We start from the raw sequence: 14,068 nt of genomic DNA, 5'->3' as shown, positions 1-14,068 counted from the left end.
AAACTAGTCATCCAAAACTATAGGTTTCAGACAACAAACACCTATGAAAGGCTAAGAAATCCAGCTCAGACACGTCAAAAGTAGCAATCCATCCATCACAAATCATAGGTTTCAGACAACACACACCAACGAAAGACTAAGAAATCTAGCTTAGAAAAGCCCGAAATAGTAATTTACATATCCCAAATCATAGGTTTCAGACAACACTCACCTATGAACGGCTAAGAAACCTAGCTCAGAAAAGTCAAAAATAGCAAACTAGTCATCCCAAACTATAGGTTTCAGTCAACATTCACCTACGAAATACTAGAAAACCTTAGCTCAGAAAAGCCTGAAATAGCAAACTACACATCCCAAATCATAATGTTCTGACAACACATACCTATGAAAGGCTAAGAAACCTAGCTCAGAAAAGTCGAAAATAGCAAACTACACATCCCAAATCATAGGTTTCAGACACTACACACCTATGAAAGACTAAGAAATCCAACTCAGAAAAGCCCGAAATAGTAATTTACATATCCCAAATCATAAGTTTCAGACAGCATTCACCTACGAAATACTAAGAAACCTTAGCTCAGAAAAGTCTGAAATAGCCAACTACTCATCCCAAACTCGAAGTTTCAGACAACAAACACCTATGAGTGACTAAGAATCCTAGCTCTGAAAAGTCCAAAAAGCGAACTAGACCTCCCAAATCATAATTTTCTGAAAGGACACACATATGATAGGCTAAGAAATCTAGCTCAGAAAAGTCAAAAATAGCAAATTCACCATCCCAAATCATAGGTTTCAGTCAACACACACCTACGAATGGCTAAGAAATCCGGCTCAGAAAAGTCAAAAAAATAGCAACTCACACATCCCAAATCATAGGTTTCAGACACCACACACCTACGAAAGACTAAGAAATCCGGTTATGAAAAGTCGGAAATAGCAAATTACATATCCCAAATCATAGGTTTCAGACAACACTCACCTATGAACGGCTAAGAAACCTAGCTCAGAAAAGTCAAAATTAGCAAACTAGTCATCCCAAACTATAGGTTTCAGACAACAAACACCTATGAAAGGCTAAGAAATCCAGCTTAGAAAAGTCAAAAGTAGCAATCCACCCATCCCAAATCATAGGTTTCATACAACACACACCTATGAAAGACTAAGAAATCAAGCTCAGAAAAGTCAAAAATAGCAAACTACATATCCAAAATCATCGGTTTCAGTCAACACACACCAACGAAAGACTAAGAAACCTAGCTCAGAAAAGTCAAAAATAGAAAACTACTCACCCCAAACTATTGGTTTCAGACAACATTCACCTACGAAATACTAGAAAACCTTAGCTCAGAAAAGCCTGAAATAGCAAACTATACATCCCAAATCATAATTTTCTGACAACGCATACCTATGAAAGACTAAGAAATCCAGCTCAGAAAAGTCGAAAATAGCAAACTACACATCCCAAATCACAGGTTTCAGACACCACACACCTATGAAAGACTAAGAAATCCAATTCAGAAAAGTCAAAAATAGCAAACTACATATCCCAAATCATAAGTTTCAGTCAACACACACCAATGAAAGGCTAAGAAACCTAGCTCATAAAAGCCTGAAATAGCAAACTACTCATCCCAAACTATTGGTTTCAGACAACATTCACCTAGGAAATACTAGGAAACCTTAGCTCAGAAAAGCCTGAAGTAGCAAACTACACATCCCAAATCATAGGTTTCAGACAACACACATCAACGAAAGACGGGTGCTCGGGGAGAGCCTTTGAGGGTCTGTGGGTCCCTTGAGGGCCAGTGGTCCTTTGGGAGCTGGGGGGGACCTTTGGGGACCGGGGGAGGGCCTTTGGGGGTCTGAGGAGGGCGTTTGGGGGATAACATTTTGAGATTTTTACTTTTTAGTTTACTTTTTTTTGCGGTGCACCCCTGCGGCGCATCCTGCGGTGCTTTCCTGTGGTGCCTCCCTGTGGCGCGTCCCCTGCGGTGCTTTCCTGACCCGTGGCGCATCCCTGCGGCGCATCCTGTGGCGCTTTCCTGGCCCACGGCGCATCCCGGCGGCGCTTCTCTGGTCCGGGGGACCCTTGGGGGCCGGAGAGGGCCTTTGGGGCACAGGGAGGGCCTTTGGGGCACCGGGTGGGCCTTGCGGGGTCCGGGGGGGGCAGTTGGAGGCCTGGGGGACATTTGGGGACCGGTGGAGGGCCTTTGGGACCCCGTTGGTCCTTTGGGAGCTCGATGGGCCTTTGGGGGGCCCGGGGATGGCCTTTGGGGGTCTGGGTGGGCCTTTGGGGGGCCGGTGGCCCTTTGGGAGCCAGGGGGACCTTTGAGGACCGGGGGCTTCATTCGGGGTTGGGGTGGTGGGGATTGGAACCCTTTGGGTTGGGTTAGAGGACCTCACAACACTGTTCAAATGAAACTTGTGTATTATAACGACCACAGAGTTTCACCATTAAATTCTCTTCTAAAATCTCTTCCAAAATCTTCTTTTAAAATGTCTCTATCTGTTTCGCCGAAATATTTCCATAACCTGTCTAAAACGGTTTCGCCCAAATAATCCCTAAACGTAAATTCAGCGTATTCCTTTGTTATTGGCATCTCTGCACTAACGCATTTCAAATTAATAAGAAACCTTTTTGCGCGCTAAAACAATTCATCGCTATGATGTTTCTTGGAGAACTGTTTCCATGGCCTTTGGTTATTAATATCTTTTGGAGTTCGACCAGTAGAACTGTTCCCGAGGCGAAGACATTAATGACTTGGATCTATTCCTGGAGAAATGTTTCTAGGCGAAAATTTTTAAAGTCTGATAGATGATGTCATTGGTTGATTGATCTGTCAAGAAAGGGGAATTAATTTGTTGTTTCTAAGGGGAATTATTGATTCACGATAGGTGAATTGAGGTCGACAGCACAGGTGTTCCAAGGTCGATGTTGTTGTTGCTGTAAGTGCACGCTCTCAGCGAATGTCAAGGTCGATGTTGTTGTTGTTGACACACTTTGATTACGCAATCAATTTCTCGGAAATTCACTTCCCCCTCGAGTCCTAGATCAATAACATTGTTCCCGTTAGAACTCAATGCGCAGGTGCAACCTTCGTTCCGGAGTTATTACACATAGAAACTTCAAATAAATCGACCTTGGAAAAAGAGGTCATTGACCGATTACGTAATCATTCTCCCTAGGGAGGCTATGCCCTTATTTGGGGTGCAAAAAAGTTATAGGTGGCAGCAGGGGTGCCACATGGGGGTATAAGATAGCTTTCTACTGAGGGGCGTGCCAGTTTATGCAACTGTTGTTAAATATCAGATGCTGTCGGAAAGTTCATAGACTGCGCTTGCAGTGACTTTACCGCACAAGCACGTACGCAGAATTTATTTTTCGAGGGGGGGGGAGGGTTGAATAATAGGAAAAATATTTCACAATTTGGATAAGAATTGCACAGAAATTGGGATAAATTTAGGGATTTAGGGTGACCCCTCTGAAGGAATGTTAATCGATCCCTCTTTATATAAAACTTTTTATACCATATTGGCAGCACTCAATGACGATGACTGGCAAAATTAACTAGCTTATATAATATCATTTCGCCTTGCAAAATTGAAGCAATATCTGGAGGGGTTGGTGGGTGTAGAGCGGCTAACATTTTTTATCCTTTAAACAATATACGGTAATGTTTGTCCAGATAGACTTCGGGTGCTTCGTAATGATGAACCTATCTTCTTTTGTGTTTCCACAACTCCAAAAAAAGTGTGTTCTTGCCAGTCCATCAAAACATCACAGGAAGAGTCGAACTTTTCCGAGCATGATCAAAGTAACCCCCCCCCCCCCCATCAACATAGCTTATTGTAACTGCATGTTTTTTGTGTGGTTGACAGTAGCTGTTGGCGGTTCAACCAATGGTGCCTTTAATCTAACTACTATTTCGCAAGTCAGGATGCTTAAATCTATAAATGCACAAAAAATTGTTTATTCGTAAAAAGCCAATACAAACAGAATAAGAATAAAGCACTACTCTGTATGGCTCCTATATATAATCAACGCTCAAAAACTATAGCTCCGCGTTTCATACTTATATTGTTGTATGATAAAGAAAAACGTACACATATACCAAAGTTCAGTGCGCCAAAGTACAAACAGGACACTAAAGATGTGTGTGAATCAAGTTCACAAAATTGATTACAATTGATTTTCGTCAAGGACAGCCAATAAAAATTATTCACTTTGAAAACGAAAGGTTTTCATTGGCTCTTAGTGATACAAATCACTTACAAACGAATACAATAAGCTATATTTAACTTGGGATAGACTGTAGAGTCTCCATCACCCAAGTCTCTATTTTTATGGTCATTTCCCTGCTTTTTGCTTGTGAAAAATCACCCTTTATAAAACCCGGATCCTTTAGATTAGAGTATATTAAAAATATCTAAAATACTACCTGATAAGTAGATTTGAAGCTGATTTTGAAGCTAAACATGAAATATAACTCGGGTACAATATCCAAATTTTCTCGGTACAGTAATGCCACTGCATTTTGTATGTTCCAGGCGTTGTGATACGTCATTACAAAGACCTACTATAACATTGCGAAATCGTATGCCCATACATAGTTATAGGGTACATTTCGCCTCCGCAAATGACCGACATACTTAGGAAATGGGCTTGATAAAGTTACGTAAATATACCACATTAAACAGCCACATCAAGTAAGCTCCATTTTTTTTTTTTTTTTGCTTATAGCACCTCGTAATAGGTGAGTTCATCGAAATAATAACTTACATGAAAAATGACAAAAATGCCCCTCTCTCTGGTGCTCGCCTTAGACATGACCAGAGGCGTCTTTATTTTTCAATTTGTGGAGAGGGCAATTTTTAGTTAGCTATTTCTTTAATATTTTCACTGAAAAAATAAATGTATTCACAAAATCTAAGGGGATCTAAAACCCCACACAAAACCCCAAAAAACAAAAACCCCCCAAAAAATACATTGCAGAGTGATCTCGGATAGCATGTAATAACGCAATCAACAAAACGTTAAGTGTAAAAGAGTAAAAAAAGAGATAACATACGGATAAACTGCAAAAAAAGTTTGTAAATTAGAAGAAAAAGAAGGAAGAAAAAGGAGGAATGAAATTAAATTAAAATTCGTATTAGTTTATATTCATACAAACTAAATTCAAGTATTAGGAGTCAATTTAAAATTATTCCGTTTCATGGCGTATATCTCTTCCTTGACAAAAATGGGAGACAAATCTATGGCTCCACATGCTATGGCTTCACAAGATAATCTGTCATTCTGAATTGCAATAAGACCTGATAAAAAAGAAACATTTGCCACTTAGAGGCTTATGTCTCTTTTTCTGTTCGTAACAATACAAGATATAACGATTCTGCCTGCACCATTCGATTTCTCGTGCTTAGTTTACTCATAAAATATACATAATTCATTTTTGACCAAAATGGCATATGTCGCACTTTTAATTATCACAGCCGATATATAATTCTTCAAATAAACTTGATTGATTTTAGTCTTTATTTTTTTAAACTCGTTAGTACCTGATAGCTTTACTTTAAAAGCTATCATGTCTGTGAAATGTTAGTTTATGTAGTTTTTTGGGAGGGTTTTTACTAGGTAGAATAATACTAGTTTAAGCTATTCTTTGTTAAAGCATGATTAATTTTGATCCTTTTAGGGTGATTTGATTTGGTTTTGCAGCTTTAATGTAAGATAGTACTATTTCTGATTTCATTTTCACTTTTAAATCTTAATTAAGCGTTCTTTAATATGTATTTTTCACTTATAGTTTGTTGTATTGCAGCAGGTTCTGCTCAAGAGAATGCACGAGAAAGGAGGCAGGTTATAATCCGTAAGTTTTTCACTTTTTAAGCATATTTCTAATATAAACATAAGATATTTCAGCGAATTTCAAAGCTTTAAAATCGCGAGATCTAAAATACTACCTAAGTTTATAACTTTTTGTGACCGTATCACCTTTTTGAATAATTGGTTTTGTGTGTCTGTTAGCTTTTAAGTATAGTTTCGTCTTTATTCTTGACTTGCTTTATTTACTACTAATTACAAAATAAACTATATACAAGCAACCGCCCGGGGAAGGCTAAAAAAGTCTGATGAAAGACGGCTGCAATTCTCTAATTCTCAACCTCTCAAAATTCTAATTCTCAAAAAAAAAAAAAAAAAAAAAAGACCTGAACACTCTCTCTCAATTCAAACAATAATACCAAAAACTATGAAGAAAAGAAAAACGAAAAAAAAAAAAAAAATAAAGACATTAATGATGACAATAATAATAAATTACCTCCCCTCTCCCAATAAATGTTTTTTTATTTTTACTTTAAACGACCCAATGTGTTCAGCTTCCCGAACGCCAACTGGGATATCATTCCAAATACCGAATCCCGAAACCTGCACGTGTGGTGTCTCGATGCTCAACCGTAAAATTTTCCGCCTCTCTAGTCGCATACCTGTGGAGTGAACTATTTACGCGAAAAAAATTTGTAAAAACTGGAGGACATACATCATTCCAACATCTATAGGCAAAAATAGCAGCTAGGTAATCGCGAATCTGACCAATGTTAAGCACTCTTAATTTTTTAAAACATGACGCGGTATCATTCACATTTTCTATATAATTCCCAAGAAGACGTACTGTTTTATTTTGTAAAATCTGCACTCTTTTGAAATTTGCATAAAAATTGCTAGACCAAAAGACACAACCATAAGACATATAAGGCGCAACAATACTATGATTCAATAATAAAAGAACCGATAATGGTAAAAAATGCTTCAAACGACGCAAAATTCCCAGACCTCTAGCAACTTTAGCTGCAACAAGATCACTATGGTGCTTCCAAGACAAATTACAATCAAGCTGGAAGCCCAAATAACGCACCTCATGCACCTGTGAAAAAGGCTTACCATTAAAAAATATCTCTCCATCAACACTCGGAGGCTTACCAACTCTTCTAAAAATCATAAAATTAGTTTTTTGAACATTCACTGACAAAAGGCTTAAACTTGTAAATACATAAAATGACTTTAAAACCCTATTTACTTTCAACAATAGATCATCAATCATTCGACTAGACATAGTTAAAGCAGTATCATCTGCGAAAGTCGTGATAAAACACTCCGGTAAGTAAAAACGCATTGAATCAACATACACAAGGTACAGAAGTGGTCCCAAGACAGATCCCTGAGGTACACCACACTTCACTTGATAGGGAGAAGAAAATGCATCATTTAAAACAACTTGAATAGATCTTCCACTTAAGAAACTATCAAACCATTTCAGATAATTACCACGAACTCCAAGGGACTGTAGACGTTTGAGTAAAATTTTAAAATCCACTGTATCAAACGCCTTTCTAAAATCAATAAAAACAGTCAAAGAGATTTCACCACGTTCAAAGCATCTATTTACAATATCACAGAGAGAATGCACGGCGTCCGACGTCGAGTGACCTTTCCTAAAGCCGAACTGAGTTTCAGCTAACATCCCTGTTTTCGTAAGGTAATGATATAGCCTTTTATGCACAATTTTTTCAAATATTTTTGAAAACAGGGGAAGGATTGATATAGGTCTATAATTTTCGATATCTAGTTTAGACCCACCTTTATGGAGAGGGATGACTTTTGCCCTTTTAAGCGCATCGGGGAATACCCCAGTTTGCAGGGAAAGATTGATTATGTGGACGAGACATGGTATTAAATAACACATCACTGATTTAAAAGCCTTCAAATTAATTCCATCTTTCCCTGCTGAATTAGATTTGATTGTTTTCACAACCTTCAGAATTTCATCTCCAGTACACGGTTGAAATTCAATTTCATTTCCAATTCCTTTTTCATCCAAAAATTCGTCCTCCAAGGAATCATTATTAAAAATTCACTAACCCTTCCGCCTGCACATTTTAACCAATACTTGAAAAGAACTCAGCAAATTTATTAGTAATAATCGTTTCATCACTCACTGCTTCTCCTTGAATCAGCAGCGAATTGGGTGGACCTTCTTTCCTCTTTCCCAACAATAGGTCGTTTAAAAACCTCCAAAATCCTCTCACATTATCCTTATTTAAACTCAGTTGGTCAGAAAAATATCCTTTTTTTGCTTTTCTTCTCATTAGAGTTCACTTTATTGCGTATTATTTTAAACTCTTCCTATTTCTTGACACACCTACTATTTAAATAATCTGCATACACTTGATTTCTTAATTCTGACGCTTCAAGAATTTCTGTAGTTATCCAAGGCTTCCTGGGTTGATCTTTATGCGGTATCACAAATTTAACTGGGCAAGTCTTGTCATAAATTGGCTGTATGATCCCCATCATGCAATCAAATGCCCCAGAAGCGTCATCTTTTATCTCCAAAATCTCGCTAAGATCAGTGCTGCTTAATTCATCACCAAGCCTCTGTAAGTTCTCTTTCTTTAACGATCGATTCTTCACTTTTTTTCTTTCATTTCTTTCTATGCGGACACAAAGTACCGTTCCGAGAACTGGAAAATGGTCAGAACAAGGGTACAGAACCACATCAGCATAACTACGGTCCAGATACTTGGAACCAACAAAAATATTGTCAATGAGAGTAGCTGAATGACTCGTAACCCGTTTTGAAATATTAGCTAGGGGAAAAAGATCATTAGCAACCATCAAATTAAAAAAATCAAGATTCACTCCGTTCAGCGATAGCAGATCAAAGTTAAAATCACCCATACAAATAAAATCTAAACCTGTCCGAGACACCGCACGCGTAAGTTGATCAAATCCACGCTCAAAATCTTCCCAGCTTGCGCTCGGTGGCTTAACCACAATACTAATCAAAAATTTACTACTACCCAAATTTAAATCTATACTAAAACTTTCAAACTTACCCTCTATCCAAACATCAATATCATTTCTTATTTGGTATGTCAATTACTTTGAAATCAAACACGCAATTCCCCCTCTGTGAAGTGACGTCCGGTTTTTAGCCTCCAAATTATAATCTGGAAAAGAATACAGCGAGAAAGAGTGTTCATGGCTAAAAAAAACTTCCAGATATACCAATAAAACTAATTTTTCCCTGAGAATCAGAAAGAAATTGCAACACATCTTCATAACCAGTAGTGAGGTGATAATTCCAGGCACATAAACGCAACGAATCGGCTTCCCCGGGGTCTAACTTCGATCTTTGGACATAAGCACTATTTTTTAACGGTTGAAATCTAACTTCGTTTATACACGGTTCTGCATCTCTTGCTATTGGTGCCGATAAAACCTCTTCTAGACGAAAAGGTCGGCTCATTAAATCATCAAGTGAAGAACCAACGAAAGTAAATAAATAAACATGAAACATATCTCTCTAAATAAAAAAAAGAAAAAAAAAGTAAGAAATAAAAAATAGGAGACCAAGACATTTTTTTGCAAATAATAATAGAAAGACTAAAACCAAAAACGAAACAAAACAGATCCCTCAAAAGAAAAGGAAAAGCAAGAATAAAATAAACGGGAGACCAAAACATTTTATGCTAATAATAATAAGAATGAAAAAATCACGAAAAATAAAGATAAACAAAAAAGGAAACAAAGCTGTACAGAGAAGAAAAAACGACAGAAAACAACACAAATACGAATTAAAACGTATTCAGCATCCGAAATCCGACAAAATAATTATTAAGTTTATATTATATTACGTTTGAAAACATCAGCTGAAACAGACAGAGCTTAAAACTAAAAATGGTAGGATTAATACGGTAGTGGAACTGCCACTCATTTAAACCTTAGTGCAAACGCTAAAGTAACCTTTAGCGAGACCCATACTTCAATAAAAAAAAAAAAAAAAAATTCAAAACACAAAAAATCTGAATTTAAAGCTCAATATGCATTTATTTTCAACATATATTGTTTTTGATGAAAACAGAATTATTCTCTAGGGTGGCAAATTACAGCATCTCCTAAAAGGATTTGGTAAAACTCCGGAGCTGAGTCTTTTGCTAGTACTTTTTTTTTACTTTTACTAAACAGTCAGTATCTTCTCAGCTGATTACATTAATTATATCCTGTCATATTTATCTTTCATGACGTTTCTCCTGTAATTTTATGTCTACCATTGCCTGTCACCACAGTTCAGCGCATCACAGATCAGCGCATCAAGTGTTGAGGTCTATTATTTAGCAAATCAAACAAATCAAATAATTCATGCCGTTCAAACAAAGTCTGAATGCTTCAATTTCTGCTGTCTACTGACAGATAAGCAGACGTAGTGATACCCTAAATATTTCCTCGGGATTAAAAATACCCTAAACGCAAAGTTTACTATATTTAGAATATTACAATATTTTATTTATTTTTTGTTACTACTGACTGTATTCTCCAAGGGAAGGGGGGGGGGGGCTTAATCCCTGTCAGTGTATTAAAGATAACAACCCTAACACTCTTTAAACTGCATGTGTAAAGTATATGCGTCACTTTTTAGTAACTAACCCTTCATTTTGTAGTTCCTGGAGGAGGCTACCGACCTGGATATGGAGGCTATCAGCCTGGCTATGGAGGTTATTATCCACCCCGTCCCTATGGAGGAGGCCTGTACAGACCTGGTTTTGGAGGAGGTTACAACAGACCAATAATTATAGCAGGACGATTTCAAAATTTATGTTTTATTTAATATATTTATGTTCTGTAATGAGACTCTTTACACTTTATCTCTATGTTTATTTGTTTCAATTCTGAACTTTTTAGTCGATTGGACAGGTTTAAAATTAGAGATTATATACAAGGAAACTTACTCCATGACAGTGGTTTAGGTTTTTGTTTTACGTATGTGGGGGCATCTTTATGGCTTGAAACACAAGATATTAGGTTGGAAAACTATAAGTAAAAATAATGACACTATTTGGGGGGAAGGTTGTGGGCCCAATGCCCCAAAGACATAAAAATCTTTCAAATAAATGGGATGGATTCTTGTTTTCTACAGCCCTTATCCTCTTCTACAAAGTGGTTGATGTCTGCACCCCCACCCCCAAGAAAAGAAAGATTGAAGCACCAGGCGCAGAAAAAACAACAGTAACTAAGGAGTATTCATAATTTTGCGGTAATAAAAAGAAAAAAAAATCCAAGGTTATTTTCTCTTTTCCAAGAAAATTTACTCCCCAAATTCCCTGGAATCAGAGCTAACTATATTCAAAGTAAATTTACTATAAATAATGTCAACTATCACCTAGAGACACTAAAATTAGTCCCAATAACAAGTTATTTTAAGAGCCCCAATGCACTGTTTTTCTGTGAATTGTATCGCCTCTGTAGAAATTCCAGTAGTCATAAAAAAACTGTAAAATTATTTTGAAAGTCCCTTTAATTTTCAGCTAGAGCCTACCCATACAAGGGTGCAACTGTCACTTAAGCTCTCTCCAGCGGATTGTTATTATGTATTTGGCTAGAAATTACTTATGAAAAAAGTTTGAAATCAAATGGGTAGCAGAAAGCAGGATTTTCAACCAAGACTAATAAATGTCATTGGAGAATGTCAACTAGGGAAGCTAATTAACTGCCTTGCTAAATATCAAATAGTCTTCCTACTCGGGAAGGAAATCTTTGAAAAGACAAAAAAAGGAGAGCTAAAGGGAAAATATAACAATTGTCAGGAAATGCAATCTCGATTTTAAAGAGGGGGTTTAGTAGAAGGTAGTAGGGGGTTGTAGAAGAAGGTTTTCAGTGATGCAGTGAAAACTCGAAAAAATCATGTTGCTGTTAAAAATACGTTTCTACAGTGATAACGTAAACCTTTTGCAGTGATAACAAAGTCTATGTTAATTGCTGCCACAAATTATAATTATTGGCATCAAGTCTCAGGATCATCAGCAACGCGTCCAACTGTACACCGATGTTATTCATAATTATGAGTACCATCGGTGTACAAAACACAGCCGAATCTGGGGGAGCAATCAAGTGGACACGGCTGGCCAGGCCTTGTCGCTCTGAAATATCCAGCCAAACTGTTTGGGACCCAGGAACCGTGGCTTTTGTGGTTTTGCTTTTAATAAACTTTGTTTATAAGAAGTACTATGCTAACCGCAGTTAATCGCGCATGGCTGATAAGTCGAAATTGATAGTCGGGTTGGGGTTCTTTAGCTCCAAAGTCAGGGCACCAGCCAGCTAATTTCGGTGTCAAAAAAACTTAGAGGTATCTAAATAAAGAGATACCGATTGCTAATTTTCAATGCTCAGGAAAAATCAATAACGTAATATAGACGGCAGGATAGCGCCTCTATTTATACAGGGTACCAGTGGAATCATTATGCACTAAAACTGTAAAGCTAGGGAATCAAAAGTCAATAGTACAGGTTGAGGAACAAGGGCAGCAAATATCCGTTAATGTTTTACATCTACCACTAACTTCCCCCCCAGACAAGTGCCAAAAATGTAAATTCCGAAGAAATGAACATATATTTTTTCATACAGTTCGTGATAAAGGACCGTAAGCAGTGAGTGACTTGTCACAATAGTAACCATAATTCTAAAAAAAATAGAAATCACTTCAAAGGAAATAGCTTTTTATGCTGATTCCAAATACGCAAAATTCATTAAGTTTAATTTTACCCATGAAAAGCTACGAGCCTGTGAAAATTTGACTGATTTTCAAAAAAGGGGGGATTCCGGAAAGGCAAGAAATCTTAATGAAAATCATACCATCAAATTCAGCACATCAGAGAACCCTAATTTAGAAGTTTAAAACTCATATCTGCAAAAATGTGGAATTTTGCAGTTTTTGCCAGAAGAAAGATCACGGACGTGTTTTTTTTTTTTTTTTTTTTTTTTAATTGTCCCCGGGGTTAAAATGTAGAACCACGGGTTATATAAAATAGAAAGAGGGCTCCTTAGAACGGCTAAAAAAAGTTCAATTGTGGCTGAAACCACAGTTTTTGGTTCAATTGTGTTTTAGTTTTAAAAAGTTTTAGTTTTTGGTTCAATTGTGACTGACTGACCAAAAAGATAGGAGGGTGACTAGCTCCCCTCCCACGCCTATTTTTCCCCAGAGTCAACCGATAAAAAATTTAATGTAGCCATTTTGTTTAGCACAGTTAAAATATTCTCTAAGTGTGCTTATGGGAATGACATGACACCCGCAGCCCCTAGGGGAAATGCTTTAAATTGTGAAATTTGCCTATTATTTACGCATAGCGTTTATTACTTGGGAGTACAGAGACATTTTTGGGGGGAGGGGAAATTTTTTGCGGATGGAGGGGTGTTTTACACGGGGAGGATTTTCAGTAGGGAGGGAAGTTTGAGGGGACAAAATTTCCAGTGAAAATTTTACACGGGGCAATTTGGCAGAATCTTCATGCCTGATTCGTTTTATTTGTCTTACTTTCTCTTTGGTGACTCAATTTTACATGTGTTGATGTTCCGGGGAATTTTCTGGAGGAAATTTTCAGCGGGGTTGAAAGTACCTTGGCGATTTTTCAGTGGGGGGTATTTTCGCCGGAGAAATTCTCCACAGGAGAATTGTCCGTAGGAAATATTTTCCATTGGGGAGGGGGATTTCTGAAAAATATTTACACAGTGGAGGGATTCTTGGCGCGATTTGAAAACCTTCAGAAATTAAAGAAAACCAAGTCTTTTTTCAAATAAAAGAAGGGTAAGGAGAATTTTCCAGGCGGAATTGTCTGCTGGGTACCAAAGCTAACAGGCCTTTATCCCAGCTTTGTTAACTAAGAAGTGCAGAGGGGGTGCCGATTTTAGGAAGAACCACACCTGGCCTGGTATTTTAAAGCAGCAACAGATGGTGGAAAATACTTAAAATTCCGCTTTTGAGAGTAAAAAATTACTCGCAAGTATTCAAGACAGGTAGAGGTGTGGATTTTTACATTAGGTGGCGATAATCGTTTTGTTACTAATTTATAGGAAGTTTTCTTGCACCTGGATCGAGCGTCGATCTTTCATTATCTTGCACAAGCAAAGTAGTCTTTTTCTGCAGTCCGAATTTCTCGACAGCATAGTCACCTTTCTTTTTGCTTTAGATAATACAAAACCAACAGTATAAGACCCCAAAGGTATATAAAGAAGTCAGAT

General features: G+C 37.4%; 1 long non-coding RNA gene across 1 annotated transcript; it reads left to right on the top strand.

Annotated features, from left to right (window-relative positions):
- Nucleotides 1-5,717: 5,717 nt before the first annotated feature.
- Nucleotides 5,718-10,711, top strand: LOC148946743 (uncharacterized). Its single transcript, XR_016142439.1, has 2 exons — nucleotides 5,718-5,867; nucleotides 10,498-10,711. It is a non-coding gene; the product is annotated as an uncharacterized LOC148946743 (long non-coding RNA).
- The last annotated feature ends 3,357 nt before the right edge of the window (nucleotides 10,712-14,068 follow it).

The sequence above is a fragment of the Artemia sp. Qi Xiang Cuo genome, chromosome 11 (genome assembly GCF_049724085.1).
Source record: "Artemia sp. Qi Xiang Cuo chromosome 11, ASM4972408v1, whole genome shotgun sequence".
Classification (NCBI taxonomy): domain Eukaryota; kingdom Metazoa; phylum Arthropoda; class Branchiopoda; order Anostraca; family Artemiidae; genus Artemia; species Artemia sp. Qi Xiang Cuo.
Note: the sequence above shows the minus strand (reverse complement) of the source record. Positions and strands in the feature narration are given on the sequence as shown.